The sequence below is a fragment of the Amblyomma maculatum genome, chromosome 1, assembly GCF_055883805.1.
Source record: "Amblyomma maculatum isolate TAMU_Amacu chromosome 1, ASM5588380v1, whole genome shotgun sequence".
Taxonomy (NCBI): Eukaryota; Metazoa; Arthropoda; class Arachnida; order Ixodida; family Ixodidae; genus Amblyomma; species Amblyomma maculatum.
This window is the reverse complement of record NC_139344.1, coordinates 405,946,387-405,961,714: the sequence shown is the minus strand read 5'-3', so window position 1 is coordinate 405,961,714 and position 15,328 is coordinate 405,946,387. Positions and strand designations below refer to the sequence as shown.

Here is a 15,328-nt window from a genome sequence, read left to right as displayed (position 1 = left end):
GCGGCCGCACATGTTCAGGATGAAACGATAGCGCCAACATTAGAAATAAGTACTATGCATGTGGCTATATATTTTCCTTTCTTCTTGTTAACTAATTGCTAGGGACGATTTTTCAATATAGTTGTGATGTTTGCAGCGTGCAGTGGCGCTTTGAAAATTAGCAAGGAGAGCGGCTTGCAAGCAGCGATAAAGGAAAAAATAATAAAGGTAAGTTGCCAACAAAAGTGGGTCCGAATCGCAACATGAACCGGTTCGGAACGGTTCCTTGGATTTGTTCCAGTTCGAGTTCAGTTCCAAGATAGCGGGAAAAATACGGGTTCTGTACCGGTTTTCAGTTTGGCTCCAGTTCAACACCCTGTGTGTGACTCAAGTGTCGCACTGTTAATGACATCTCATGTGTCAATATAAGCAGTGTGACACTACATCACTCTGCTGTTCCTGCACGGCACCCCAGGTGTCCGAATTAACTCACCTGTGCAGGCTATCAGCTGGAATTGTACAAAGTTTGCATTAGAAATTATGGAAGTCCGAAGATTCTACAAATTAACTAGGATTTCAGATTAAACAAGATCAAATTAATGAGTTTGTAGGCCATCAAATTTGCACTTTTCTAAATAACTTTCCAAACAAGAAGAGATTTCAAACTACAGGAAAGAAATTTAGTTTTACCCTGTCCTGTTCAGTGAAATTGTGATATGGGACATCTTTCGATCAGAATGAGCGAAATGGCAAATCAAAAGATCCTACACTGAAAAACGGGAAGTTATATCTGCTCGACAAATGGCACGAGCCAAAGTTAATACAATTTCCAGTATATTTGTTCAGGCTCTTCTCGTCACAGTCATCAGTCTCTCCAGAGCAGCTGAGACTCAAACATGGACTGCTAATGATACAAGTGACCAAATCAATATGCAGAGCAGGTGACTGTGAGCAGCCTTTCACACTGCTCTACTATGTGGCTTGGAAGGTGTTAGGCCCCTCAAGGCCCAACTCCTCAGATATGTCAGGGGAGGGAGGGGAGATAAGCTTGTGGGCTTGCACCATACTTATCGTTACGCATCCCCAGTTTTCGAAATCTTTCCTGCTAGAAGTAGGTGGTGTCATGGAAGCCCCCTCCTCTACAGGTGCTAAAAGGGTTATACAAGATCAAAACTGACAAAACAAGTGCAGGAAGGTTGTAATAGTGCCACAATGTCTGCCACCTCCACACAGGTAAGGCAGAACATACAGAGCAACCATATTGCAACAACACATGCCACTATATGAACCAGGTTCGCTTGTGTGCAGTTTCCACAAGCTACAGTCCTTTGACTACGTGTGTGTGCAGGGCAAATTGCGGTCTTGAAAATTGGCACATTCATATATGCAACACAGTGTGCAGAACAGTAGAGAAAAGATCTAAAAATGGAAATGACAATCAAACAGACTGTATGTAGATGAACAAACGATGACACAGCAGAGAGCTCCAGGGGTTCATTGGGGAGGTTTTTTAACAACAAGCACCAACACCGAAATGAAGCTGCCATGCAAGGAATTTGATCCTGTAAGCTACTATAGCCAGGCACAGCTCAAGAATGCAGAGGCCAATACTCCTCTAAGGAACCCATCCAGCCTATACCGCTCAACAGTCCTCGTGATATAGTGGTCAACCCCCTCCTGTCAAATCACAGGTGAGTGGCGGATGCATCCACGAAATGGGATTAACAGCAAGCAACGTGGACCGGTCGATGCCATAGGCCAAAGGGCATCCTTGGAGGGGCCGCTGTCTCTTGACTGCACACAATGTCGCCTAATCCACGAAAAATAGTGCGAACGAAAGAGAAGAGGCACTCAAGATGGTGCAGACAATGAAAAGGCGCTGAGTGTGTGCACAGAAAGGCTGGAATTGTGCCATAGCCGTACGTGTGCAATATGACACATGGCCTAAAGAAGGTAGCAAGTATGCAATCCTGTGGTGTTTCTGTTCCCAAGTTCTGAACTGGCCAGAAGGTGCTAACAATAAGAGAAGCAGACATGGGTTCCCAGTGATGCAGTGGAATACACAAACTTCTGCTGTCATGCGGTAGAGTGTACATAGGGTGTTGCAAGGACAAGCAAACGCCTAAATTCGCTCAAGGACCTGCAAAGTATTCCTGAGCAATAAAAAGCGTTCAAACAAAAAAAAAAGGCAGAAGGAAAGAAAGAATGACTATCCTTTTTAGATGTCATTACCACAGAAGCATATCACACACGGAACTGCGAACGTTCTGATCCCTCACTTGCCGCAGCAAATATAAAATTTGCTTTCTAAGTCTTCGCCTTACCTTCTTACCAACAATGATTTCTTTCCCAGGAGATGTGTGACAAGGCAGGCATTTTGACACATCTTACTCTTACTCAACTTTTGAAGGAAGCATTTCAGTTAATTTTTTTTTTTTTTTTTTTGCAGGGCATATAAGCTGCATGCATTTCCACAATAAACCACAGCTGCGAGAGAGCTAGTGCTGGTCATCGTCATATTTTGCCTGTCTGCCGAATTCCCATCACTCCATGAGCTTTAGTCAACTCCCCCAACTCCTGGCATTGATTACCTAATTCCGCCTGCCTCGTTCAACTGCTCATCCAAAACTATACTGACTAAACGTACACATTTTAAAAGCTTCGAAATAAAAAGGACTGGTGACCGTTCAGACCATGTTTGTCAAGCTAGAATTATGCTTCAGGGTGGACATAGCGTTTACGTTTTCGCCGACTTGTCATTAGTAATCTGTTCAACATTTCATAATGAACGATAACAGAATGATTGTTCAGCACGGATCCTGAGGAATTGATCTGTAATCGCAAAAATAAATGCATGCTACCTTGTAACGCCACCAAAATTTACCAGAAAAGCATGTGATGCATACTAAAGATGAAGTTTTATGTATCCGACCTTGCTTGCACTCTCATTTCATCAACGCAAAGCTCATTCATGCTCTGCTGCAGCCAACATCTAAGTGCATAAGGAAAAGAACTAGTGCAAACCCAGATTCCACATAATTTGAAATAAAACTTGGTCCCCTTGGGCTCAAACCACCAGGGCTAACTGAACATGACCATTCACTTACAATAAACCTCAACCCAGAGTGATTGCAGGCTGTGTGCAATACACACAATGTCCTCTCAAGCAATTCCATGCTACTCAAAACTGACACACCTCATTTATGCCCCAAGGCAATACATATTGTTAAAAAAAAGAATGAACAAGGCATTTACCAGCCATGTATTAATCATGACACCGCATCACTCTCAACTGCACATGCTGTCACCCCAAAAGCTGTTTATCCAAACCAAGATATGGGTCAGCCTTTTCCATCTAACTTTATCTCGACCTGGACACCTCTGCTGTTAAACAATGCTCTTCTGTTTGAAGCTGTCCCTCGAGCATGTAAGGCTGCCATACTACACAAACCAGCACCAAGTCAATTACGGAACCACAGTGCCATTTTAAATTTAAACAATCCTGTCCTTAGGCCGCTGGTTAAGAAAAGTACAGGCAGTTTTCAATGCTGTACGTAAGGCTTCAGTTTGCCGACCACTGCTTCTATGTGCCCTAGGTTGAACGAACATGAATGAGTTCTTGGCAGCTGACAAACTGGATAAAACACCGGAGCCAAACACAGAAGGGCAAATGAATGTCTACCACTGGAGAGCCAAGCAAGATATCCCCAACCCCCAATGAACTTGTTGGTGCAATATTATGAACTATAAAGTTCATGTCCTTGCCCGTGTCCATTTTTGCAGATGAAATTCACTCGAAGGGCAACTACAGCATTTTTCGACCTTCTGGTGGTGGGTGGTAGAAGTACAGAATGAAGCGAAAACAAGAAGGGCAGGGGGAACTTTGTACATTATGTAGTTACAAAATATAGAAATTGGACAAGTTCGCATCGCTCGAGTCCAGAAACCTTCTAGGATTTTACTGGAACTCTCACTCCATGTCATCCTTAGATTGCTGCTCATTTGTATCAACTTTCACAGTGTTTCAATCTTTTCTTGCAGTTATAACCAATGTCTGAATTGCTCCTCTTGTGGCCTCAATTGGCGAGATTTCTAAAGGCAACCTTCGTGCATGAGTTGACTAGATGTACACCCATCTATAATTGCTCTGCATTTACTGCAAGACAAATGTTTGACCTCCCTTTTGAGTCACATCAGACAAATAGTCATACCAGCTGTATGGCACCAGCTTGGCTAGTGATAGCGTACCCAATAGATTTTGTGGCCATCATAGGTTGGCCTGGCCGTCACAGGTTTGTCAAAACCTTCTTTCGGTTTCCCGGTTCTTCCTCTCTTAAATTACTTTTAGCCCCGCTGCGGTGGTGCGGTGGTGCAGTGGTAAGACGGCCAACTACTGTGCTGGAGTACCCAGGTGATCCCGACCGCTGGCGGCTGCGATTCAATGGAGGCGAAACGAAGAGGTGACCGTGTGCTGTGCGATGTCAGCGCACGTTAAAGATCCCCAGGTGGTGGAAATTACTCCCTAGTCCTCCACTACGGCTCCTTTTTCTATTTCCACTTTAACTCCCACCTTCCTCCCTTCTCCTAGGGCACGGTTCAGGTGTCCACAGAAACAAGTATGCCAGATACTGCACCTTTCCCTTCCTGTGAACCAATTATTATCATTATTAATAAACTACTTTTACCAGCTGCTTCAAAGAAGAGGCTCTAAGGAATGTCAGTTGTCTCAAAAAACTCCTAGAGTTGCCCTCTAATGCAAGGTTGCTAACTAGTGCATTATTCTCAACAGGCAATTCCAAGTTAACCGGACTCACACAGGAGCTCTCGCTCCACGCCAGCGGAAGAGCTGATGCTTGAAAAATCAGGTTCATTTCACTAACATAATGCAACACAAGCGCTTGCACAAAGAAGCACACTTTCAAGTGAGTTCACAATAAGAGATCTTGTCAACAAATTCACTTAACAGCCATAAATAAAAACCAATGAACCAGTCCACGACTGACAAGAAGCAATACAGCTGGCAGCATGCTCTTAACCTCTACACACTGCAGCGGATGCCTTTGTGTGGCACCAGCAGGGTTGCAACCGTTGCTCCCACGCTGAGAAGTTGACGTTGGTGCATGGTAATGACGGAAGAAAGGCTTCCATACGGAAGGCCCCCTACCAGCAGGTAAGCAGATTACAAGTTTCCCACATTATTCGACTGCATCCACACACAAAAAAAAACGGCTCCTTTCTTGCATCCTGCTTCATTGCAATATTTGTATGCGCATGGATTCCCCTTTGTTTCCATGCAAGAGATCAGGTGACTCCACAAACACAGTCTCCACCACGCACAGGTGGGCCCCACTGAGCATCCCTCAGCCGGTGGACATGGTGGCACTCAACGAAAAACATTTACACTGCAAAAGGTCCACGAAGCAGACACCTATGCTGAAGAAGAAAGCCCCATGTTTCTAGAAAGCATGCTTTTCTTTCACTTCATGCAACTGTGTGACTACATGCACGGAAGTGTGCCGACTACAAAAGTGGAAGACATCATTCACAACCACGCACAGCTCGAAAATGAAATTGACAGTCAACAAACAATAATATACAACTGCCCACACACACATTCCCAGTTGGAAGGAAAGGCAAGCCATACACCGACCTAGAATGCACACTGCACCCACTGCCAGTACCACTGAAGCCGACCTGAGACGTCGTGTGCATGTGACCCATGCTAATTTTGATCAAAATTCGAAAGATAAACCACCTTCATCAAAGCACGCACCACATTCCCAAAGGAAAATTATGAAACAAGTGTGGAAACACTATCGCTATGGCAACAATAACAAGACCAGAACTCTCAACTTTGATGGGAGTTATTTTCTAAAGGCAACCGAGTACTGCCAGGGATCAAAACTTGATTGCTGTGCCAGCCTATGTGACCCGGAATGAATTTAAAGGGGCCGACTGGTTTTGAGTTGCCCTCTGGAGAGTGGCAAAAATTTGCCTGCACCAATGACCCCACACTGTTCATCAGATCTGAAATTTCATCGGAACTGAGTTCATATATAATGCGATGATGAATATAATACGAGACCTCCCCCCAAAAAAGAAAAACAAAAATAAACATTACAACTGCAACACGTTCTCGGCTTCTGGTCTAATGAGGGCTTGGAAAAAACATAGAAGGCATGCAAAAATATGGAAGCAATAGACATGTCGACATTGAGGGCAACAATCCAGAAATGTGCACAACATCAACAAGCGCACCAAGGCCTCTGATAAATGAATACACAGTCACCCTCAAAGCAAAAGTAGCCGTCATCACCACCCAGCCCCGTGTCCTCTTTTTTTTCCTGATGGATCCGTGTGCGCCATTAAAAAGCTGGCTTCTCTTATTAGCTTAGGAGCCTGGTGACGAGCCCATCGGTAGATATATGAAATACCAACAACAACAAAAAAAAAACATTGCGCTTTGCTTCCAAAATAGCTTGAGGTGCATTCTGAAACTGGTGACATGAGGGCAAGAACTCACATTCGTGGTAATCTGGCATTATAGGTACCACAATGAGACTGCAAAGCACTTCGTTTCTGTTGCATTACTGTTTGCTTGCAAGAGAAACTGCCATTTCCTGCTGCGTGTGAGTGTTTGAGTACGTTTCTGCCCCATTTCTTTCCGCTTGCTTAGGTGATAGGACTTGCGCTAGAAAAGTTTTAGGAGAATCTGACGGTGTGTCTATGTGTCTCCGTTTTGCAACTAAACTGGCCGTTACAAACTACCTACTTCCGTTAAAAAACTATTCCACTTTGAAATTAACTGGAGAAAGTAGCTATTCGCTTCGCATTCACTTCGAACTCGAAATTCAGTATTCGCACATGCCTACATTGCAGCATGAGCTGGCCTCATCACGTGGTCATGCTGGGCCCACGCAACGCTCACGGTGTTTCGATACGCAGCAGCTTTGTGCTTCTGCTATCGGCTACACAAGGTGTGGTGCAGACAGAGAACGGTTCAGATGCAAGCCAACATTAAAGTTGATGGATCTTATGGATTATTAAAGTTGATGGATCTTATGGATTATTTGATTAAGTAGGCTAATTAATTCCTGATGCAGACTACGTGAAAATAAAGACTGTCAGTTTGGTATGATCTCTAATTTCTTTGTCTTTAATGTAGGCATTGTTCCTTGTACCATCTCACCATGAACTTTCATCACCTCACAAAAGGTCTCCCATGTAGACTATGTTGACAGTATAAGCCAAATATTGTTGCAGACTTTCGTGATAAATGCTATGCAAAGTTAATTTTAAAAATTCCACTCTAGAGAAACTAGCTTCAGGAAAACTAGTGTACGTCAGTGAACTCAATAAGTAGTAGGCAGTGATTCTGCCATGTTTCTGAGTGCCACAGTTGGCTGTGCATCTATTTGGAGAAAAAAGCAATTGCTACAAAGGAAATAAGAGAGTGGACCATCCCTTTAACACTTTCACAAGTGAAATGGTGGGGGCATCCCTACGCACAGCCCTTAGATGTAGAGGAGTGAATTTGAATGGCCAGAAATAATGCACTGACCATTTAAAAGGGCGTGAGTCCCTTAGCTTGCAGGGTTTCTTCTTTTTTTTTTCTCATCTAATCTCACATCTCTCCACAATACAGTACAACCCCTTTATAACTAAAGTCACTGGGACCGGCAAAAATCTTTACTATACCAAAGTTTTTACTATGGTCCTGAAGATGCTGTCTGCTAATTAAATGGCTACTTAGTGAACATGCCTCGTTGTTTATGAAAAAAAAAAAAAAAACACTAAAATACCTTCCATCTCTCTCTTATCGTCCTTTTGTGCCATTTTTTCGGCTACAAGATTTTTTCTTTGTTTACATCTTGTGGAAGTATACCTCTTAAGCATGAGGGCAACATGGCAACCAATCCAAATGAGTTTGATGTCATGTGCAAACAAAAGCCTTGCATGAAGACATTATCTTCCGCTGTTTCTGTCTTTTAAAAGGCAATAGATGAGAAATGCGTGCAGCAGGCAAGTGCTGCAAGACCGTACACTCTGTGCCACCAGTTCTTGCCACTGCTGCCTTGTGCTTCGTGCTTTATCCCTGCATTTTTACTCTCCAGACCATGCCACCTTCTTTCCATGTTTGTAGACAGCTTTACTTTTTTTTTGCCTATGTGCTGCATGCCTTCCCTCAAGGATTCGAGGCCTATGTAAAGTTGGACTCTCCTGAGCATTGCTAAGCCTAGCGGTAAAGCCATTAAAAAAAAAAAGCCACTCATTTATTTATTTTTTTTTACTGTGCCTCGCGATCATAGGTATCGTGCGAGCAGCAATGTCATTTTATGGGAAGTCGTCGCCGTGGCCATACACACTTTACTATAACCGATTTTTATCAAAAATGTCTTTACTATAAAGGGCAGAAATGTACGTCCTCTTGGATTTCAGTTTCACTTTACTACATCCGAGTTTACTATAGCGGGATTCTACCGCATTAGCACACCTCTGTCTCAATATAGAAAGAGCACTAAATGCAGGAGAGGGCATGAGTTTTGTTCATTAGCAGTTGTTTTTTCCCACACTACACAGTCTGGCTTGTACCAAAGGCACAAGATTGTGGAGTAAGCAACATGAGCTAAGTGTACCAGCCACCGATTTGGCTGTAAACTTTTAGGATTCCCTAGAAAACATTGCTTTCACATTGCCATCTGTCACAAGTTAATCCTTCCCAACGATGAATCCAAAGAAGGCCCAAGAGCCACGCAATGATTAGGCAAATATGCTGCTGGGTCGCATACAGCCCCCGCTGCTCAACGCCACCCCCATACTCAACATTTTCCCACCATTTAGGAAGCACCATTCAGGGTCAAAATAAAGATGCACCTACTCAGTGCAAAGTAAATACCAGCACATCATCCAAGAGTAACAAAAGGAAGCTGCCAATGTACATACACACCAAATAGAGGCTACACACGACTACTTTTGAAGCAACACATGGCCAAGTAGCATCCTCAGGCACAGGGTAATTCAGTTCTCCTCGACTGTGCTTGAAATTTGATTTGACTGTCGTGGTGGTGTATCGCCCACACCCCTGGCATCAACTCTGCCCATCAGTCACTGCTGCACGTACTGTATTGTACCAGACTCTGAGGGGATATAAAAAGCAAGGCCCAAGCAAGATGCACCAAAAGAGACATTTTTACTTAAGGCACTGCTTCAAAAGATGCCCGTCTCTGCTGGACAGAGTTGCACACTGTAAAGATGGTGCCCAATTTGCAATGACAATCTCGACAAAACCAGCCTGCGGTAAAAACGAAGCCACAGGCAAAGCCGAGTCAAAGACAGACCCCTCTACTTCTCTCAAAGGCACCAGACTACCGAATGATGCAAGAAATGAAATGTATTTCACAAAATCAAAATAGTACATTCCCCAAAGAAAAACCAACAGGTCATCTATAGCCCAATCCATAGGTTGGCCAAATCTCTTACTCCAGACAAGTAGTGAGACGCAGCACTTTTCAGAAAGCACACACTTCCAAAGAGAACAGAATGCAAGGAAGAACAAAGACCAAAGCCATTTCTAGAATTTCTACTTGCAGCTTAACAGAGAAAATTGCCACCAAACAAAACAATAAATACATACTCTCCAAATCATGCCCCAGCCACACTGCTCTCATATGGTTCAGGGCAGCAACAGGGCTGCACTAGAACCCAACACAAAAAGCCAGCTCCAAAACAGTGACAACAGATTTCAACATTCAAAGAAGGGGTGATGACTAGATTTGAAATGATGCCATGCCTAACATGTGCACCACATCCACTTGGATTAACCATCGCCAGACCCACAGTGTCCGAATTACCAAGTGCACAACACCACAGCCATGCACTGGCGCCCAGGTTGGATGGGACTGCGCTTGCAATTCCGACTGTCCTGATTAACAAGACCTTAGTGTGGCATACTGCCTTTGGAGGGCCCCTAGATTGCTCTGTTTCAAAATTACTAGCCAAGTGTTGTTTTCGCTCAGGGGATCTCAAACTTGTATGAACACTGCGAGCCCAACAAGAGAAGCCGCACCACTTTCATTCGCAATTCACAGCGTGGCTTGCAGGTGATGCCCCCACCAAAGCATATATGCATCCATCCAACCAATCAAGTTCCTTCATATTCACACGAAGAAAAGCTGGAGAAAAGTGACACTGGCAAATGCTGCAAAAGAGGCTCACTAGCTGAGTGGTGCAGAGTTTCCACAAGGGGTGTGCAAATATTAGAAATTCTGAACACAGATTTAACACGCATGCTTGCTATTCAGGTCGTATTATCCACTGGACCCCCGTTTAAGGGGGGGAGACAACAATTAAAGCTATTCATTTTCGACCAGATTTGGTGAAATTTGATTGTCTGATCCAGTTTTCTGCGCAGAGTTCAAATACGTAATTTGTTTTCCTGGGAGCCAATTAGCTCTAAAGAAAAATGAAATTGTTCATTTGGAGAAACAAATTAAAATAACTGCACTACAGAATTCATACTAACGCACCACTAGGTATCAGAGAGCATAAGGAACACAATGTTAGGTGTAGCTTTTTAACACAACCGTTATTAGCAACGCTACAAGAAGTCAAAGTAAACTATTCCAAATGCGGGTACTCCTAACCCAATTTAAAATTCTAAAATCTGTTCCTAACCTTGTAATGCCACAACAAAAATTAAATTTCAACCTGCCTTGAAGTCAGTGATATCGAGACAAAAATGGACATCTTGAAAAAAAAAAAAAGGAAAAAAGAAAGAAATTTGTTTTTAATAAGCGACTAAGCGCTAGCAAGAAGGTAGCTAGACTGGCTATACAACAGTTATATGGCACGGAAACGTTTCTGGGATTCCTAAACATAAGTTAGTAACAGACCGACTGCCCGCCGAGTCGTCCATTTCTCGGCAGAAGGAGCCGCTGAGAGTGCCAGCTTTGCCTTTGCATACCTCTACAATGTTAGTGTACGATGACCACGGTGAGAAATGTCCATTGTGGCAGAAAACATTGTTTAGCACCACGCGCAGATTCCCAGTGACTTGCATCGAGTGCGTAGCGAGAGCATCTAAATGAATAAGTCGGTCTTTCGTGTCCTGTTCACACTGGGTGAGCTCAACGCTGATGCAACATTACCGCAGCACAGCACATGACTAACTGTGTTTGTAGTGAGGCCATATTGACGTTTGTCTTTCTTTAAAAAAAGACCCTGTACTTAACATGCATCAGCACATTCACGAAGTCCGAACTGACGGCAATGATTGGATAGGAGAGACACTGCACCGACTGATGGGCTCTGGAAATTTCGACAACCTGGGGTTCAACGTGCACTGACATTGCAGAGCACACAAGCGCCTTGTTTTTAGTCTCCATTGAAAAGCGACTGCCTTGGCCGGGATTCGATCTGCATCCTTGGGCACCGAAGTCTGACGGCAATGAAGCTAGTGCGAGAGAGAATATCTAGCTTTCATGTGTTGTCGCCAGCATTGGAGAAAGAACTTGCCGTTTTTCTTCAAGCTTCCGTCTGCCTCTGTACCAGATATGCACGATGCAAAACCGCAGTGTCACGACAAACGTGACCGCTATCCGCAGCACTTTCACTCGTCGGTGCCTCGCTAGGCCTACTCAGCACTGTCTGCTGCTTTTGTATTGCTTGCCACTACAGCAGACTACTATCAATGCCGTACAAAGAAATGGAAGACTTCTGGAAGTTGTAAACAGATCATTTCTTTTTGCCAAACTTGTACCTCGAGGTTAACCTCCGCGTTGAATCGTACTGAAAACAACGATGCACGTCGTCGCTACGCCTGCAGAGTAAAGCAGACAATAGGAGCATCGTACAGCCAATCACAGAAAGCGTTTCGGTCACATGTGCCAGCTCAGCAGAGAAGGCTGCATGTTTTTCTTTGTGCAGATTCCAACATCACCATCATGTCCGCAGAGGATCTGCTGGTACAACTGAAGAAAAACAGCTTTTTTCCAACAAGACCAAGATGGTTGTGATCGAATGTGTATAAAGACAGCTACACGTCACAAAAAAAAAAAAAAAAAAAAGAAAAGGCAATGTTCTTGCAAGAAATCCAGCGCACACTGATGTAACAAAATTTATCCTGGCTGAAATACTGATTCGCAAGACAGAAACCTGGTTAACAAAAGAATATTAGCTGTAGATATTCATAATAAAACAAACAAAAAAAAATCGCCTTGTTTCCTACATTTTCATCTCAAAAAGCCGCGTCCCCTATTAAGATAAACGCTTAAATGGTGCATTCTAGTAACGGTGTAAGCATGTGCGTTGGTTTTTCACTGAGTGAATGCAAAAAAAAAAAAAAAAGGGAAAGAATAGCTGAATAAGAATGAACAATATGCATTCACTAATTGGTCAAGATGAGGTTTCATGGCTGGCTGTTCCCCACACGTGCAGCTGCACTTAAAGATGCGCGTCAAAAAGCGAGTTTTCCGAGTAATTTTTCAGTTTTGAGTTTTTGCCTGCAAAATTATCTTTGAATATTTAGCTACAACTTTCTAAAAGATCAAAGAAAAATTCGATCGTGAAGTTAGTAAAATGTCCATTTTATTCAACCACGCTGGCTCGAGAAAGCGCTATTTTCTGCTCAAATCATCAACTTTCGTACGCCTATACTTCGAGAACGCCACGTCGCCCGCCATTGCCGTTTGCTGGGAGAGGTTGAGTAAGCCTTTCTCATCTCTCGCAGTTTCGTATCTCAGCTGAAAATAATAAAAAAGAATGTTTTCCGCGCACACTTCGAGCGTCCCTACTGGACCTTTTAAATCACGTGGTGCTCTAGAGAGGCCGCCATTGGCCCGGACTGATACGATGCTGTGGCAAAGCCTACCTCCTGTTTTCGTTTTGTACAGCGTCTCGATCGTGCTACATGGTGCTCTGCTAGTTCTTTTCAGCGGCCTTTTAGCATTTGTTGAGTTCGCGATGAACAACACGCAAAAGCGCGACTTCCGAGCTCGAAAGTCTCGGTCGAAGAACCCATACCGAGGACGCCATTGCGGACCTCACCGAAAAACTGCAGCGGGAAGCAGTCACCCAACGCAAGCTAGACCTAACCAGGCCAACGTGCACTCAGACGAGATCGATGCCGCGGTGAACTTGGTGAGCGCCTCGGAGGTGCAGATTGGACTCTTCAAGGAAGATAGAGCAGCATGCGGTCATCGATATTCTACGAGTGCTGCGATATGCAAGATTAGCGCGCTTACGGTGCTGGTAAGCGATGCTGCTTGCCCTACGTGCCGCACCTGTACCCTTGCGGTACGCGAACCAGTGGAAAATCGAAAAAGGCTTTCGGCTTTTCTTGAGCTGCACTGTGAAAATAGTGAGTGTCCAGCATCGGTGCTTTCTGCTGTGCACACCTCGGGCCGAGTTGTGCCCGGTGAACTTGCAGATAGCGCCAGCGGAAATCGGGACTATTGGAGTGGAAGATCTCGCGACAGCTTCGCCGTCAATGTAAAGGTGGTGGTGGCTGCATGGGCACGAACAGCTGTCGCAATTTTGTGCAATTCTTGGCCTGTCGAACCCATTACACCACAAAAACTTTGCTGTGATCGGCAAGAAAGTTCATGGTGCGGCCATGAAAGCAGTAGCAGAAAATATGGAGAAGGCTAGGGTTTTCACAAAAGAAATGGTGAGTGACACAGATATTGCCGTTATGTTTGACGGTACGTGGCAGAAACGGGGCCACATGAGCCATAACGGCGTTGGCACCGCTGTGTCTGTAGACAGTGGTTTGTGCCTCGATTTTGAGGTTCTGTCAAACTTCTGTCTTGCGTGCAGTCGGCACTAAGACTTTGGAAGCAAAGAAGAAATCTGGCAAGCGTTCCATGGCCCGGTTTGCGAGAAAAATACCAAATGCTCCTCTCACGCCATGGAAACGGAGGCAGCAGTGCGCATATGGAAGCGGAGCCCCTCACAGAAGACACCACTGCACTTCACCAAATTCTTAAGCGATGGGGACAGTAAAGCTTTTAGTGCAGTTTCTCATGCTGAAGTGTACGGCGAAATCTCTATCGAGAAGGAGGATTGCACAAACCATGTGGCCAAGCGCCTAGGCACTGCACTTCGAAAGTTGAAGACACCCCTTCCACGTAGTGAGAAGTTGAACGATAGGCAGATTCAGAAGTTGCAGAACTACTATCCAATTGCTATCACAAGTAACAGGGGAAAATGTATCGTGCCATTTGGGCATCATATTTTCACTCCTGTTCCACAAATGATGCTAACAGCCACAAGTTCTGCCCCGAAGGAGTGGTATCAAGGTGCAAGCAACAACGGGCCAAAGCGCCGAGAGCCTGCACCAGACTCCACCCCACTTCTGACAAAGGCACAGGGGCTAGCTCTGCTGCCCATATACAAGCGCCTCACTGACGAGAAGCTACTCACTCGCTGCTTGCAGGGGAAGACCCAAAATGCGGTCGAGTCTCTGAACAGTAAAATCTGGCTACTGTGCCCAAAGACCAGGTTTGCTTCCAGGACTGCTGTGGAAACAGCAACTGCCATTGTTGTTCTATGGTGTAACAAAGGACACACAAGCTTTGAACAAGTGCTTGAGGAGCTTGGTGTGCTGCCACCAAAAGAGCTTGTTGTCTTGGGTGATTCCCGGGACCAGAGAAGAGTGAAAAAAATGTCACTCCGCCAGACTGCTGAAGCCCGAGCGCATCGCCGTAATATGGTGAAGAGAGCTCGACTGACAGACTGAGAAAATCTCGAGGGGTCAACCTATGGGCCAGGGGAGTTCTGATGAACTTTGCAGTGTTTGAGACTTATTTCTCTATTGTGGCAAGAAGTTTCATGTGCTTTTGTTGTGCTTACACAACAATACAGATGTTTGAAACTTTCAAATGCCATTTTCTCCATTCGTAGTTTCCAGCATTTTTTACATTTTGTGCAACAAATTTCAAGTACTTTCAGTAGTCAGATTTGGATGAAATTTTGCACACAGCCTCTTCAAAGTGTGTAGAATGTTGTTATCTACCTGATTATAAAAAATCGCTTAAATTTTTTTTTGAAAAAAATTCAGAACGTTGACACATGGTGCCGAAAATATACACATTGGTGTTCCTGAATTTTTTTTACAATTATAGGATAAAATGAATAAATTTGAAGTAGCTTTCGACATACTATATTACCAAAGCAACAGAATGAGCTATTGCAAGCTGGTCTAAACATGCATTTCATTATCAAAAAAGTGTGCACAAAAGGTACTATATTGTGCTTTTATTTGGAATCAGCATTAAAAAACTCTATACATGGCCAATGTTTCATAACCTTAGGTTCAATATTAAAGAAAAAGTGCTTTCGAGGAGCATCT

The 15,328-nt window shown here is 44.1% G+C and overlaps 1 protein-coding gene and 1 pseudogene across 3 annotated transcripts in view; one reads left to right on the top strand and one right to left on the bottom strand.

Annotated features, from left to right (window-relative positions):
- fl(2)d (Pre-mRNA-splicing regulator female-lethal(2)D) overlaps nt 1-15,328 on the bottom strand; it is a 62,356-nt gene that overhangs the window by 14,991 nt on the left and 32,037 nt on the right. The gene's annotated exons all lie outside the window — the stretch shown is intronic.
- Nucleotides 12,761-14,896, top strand: LOC146208759 (uncharacterized; annotated as a pseudogene).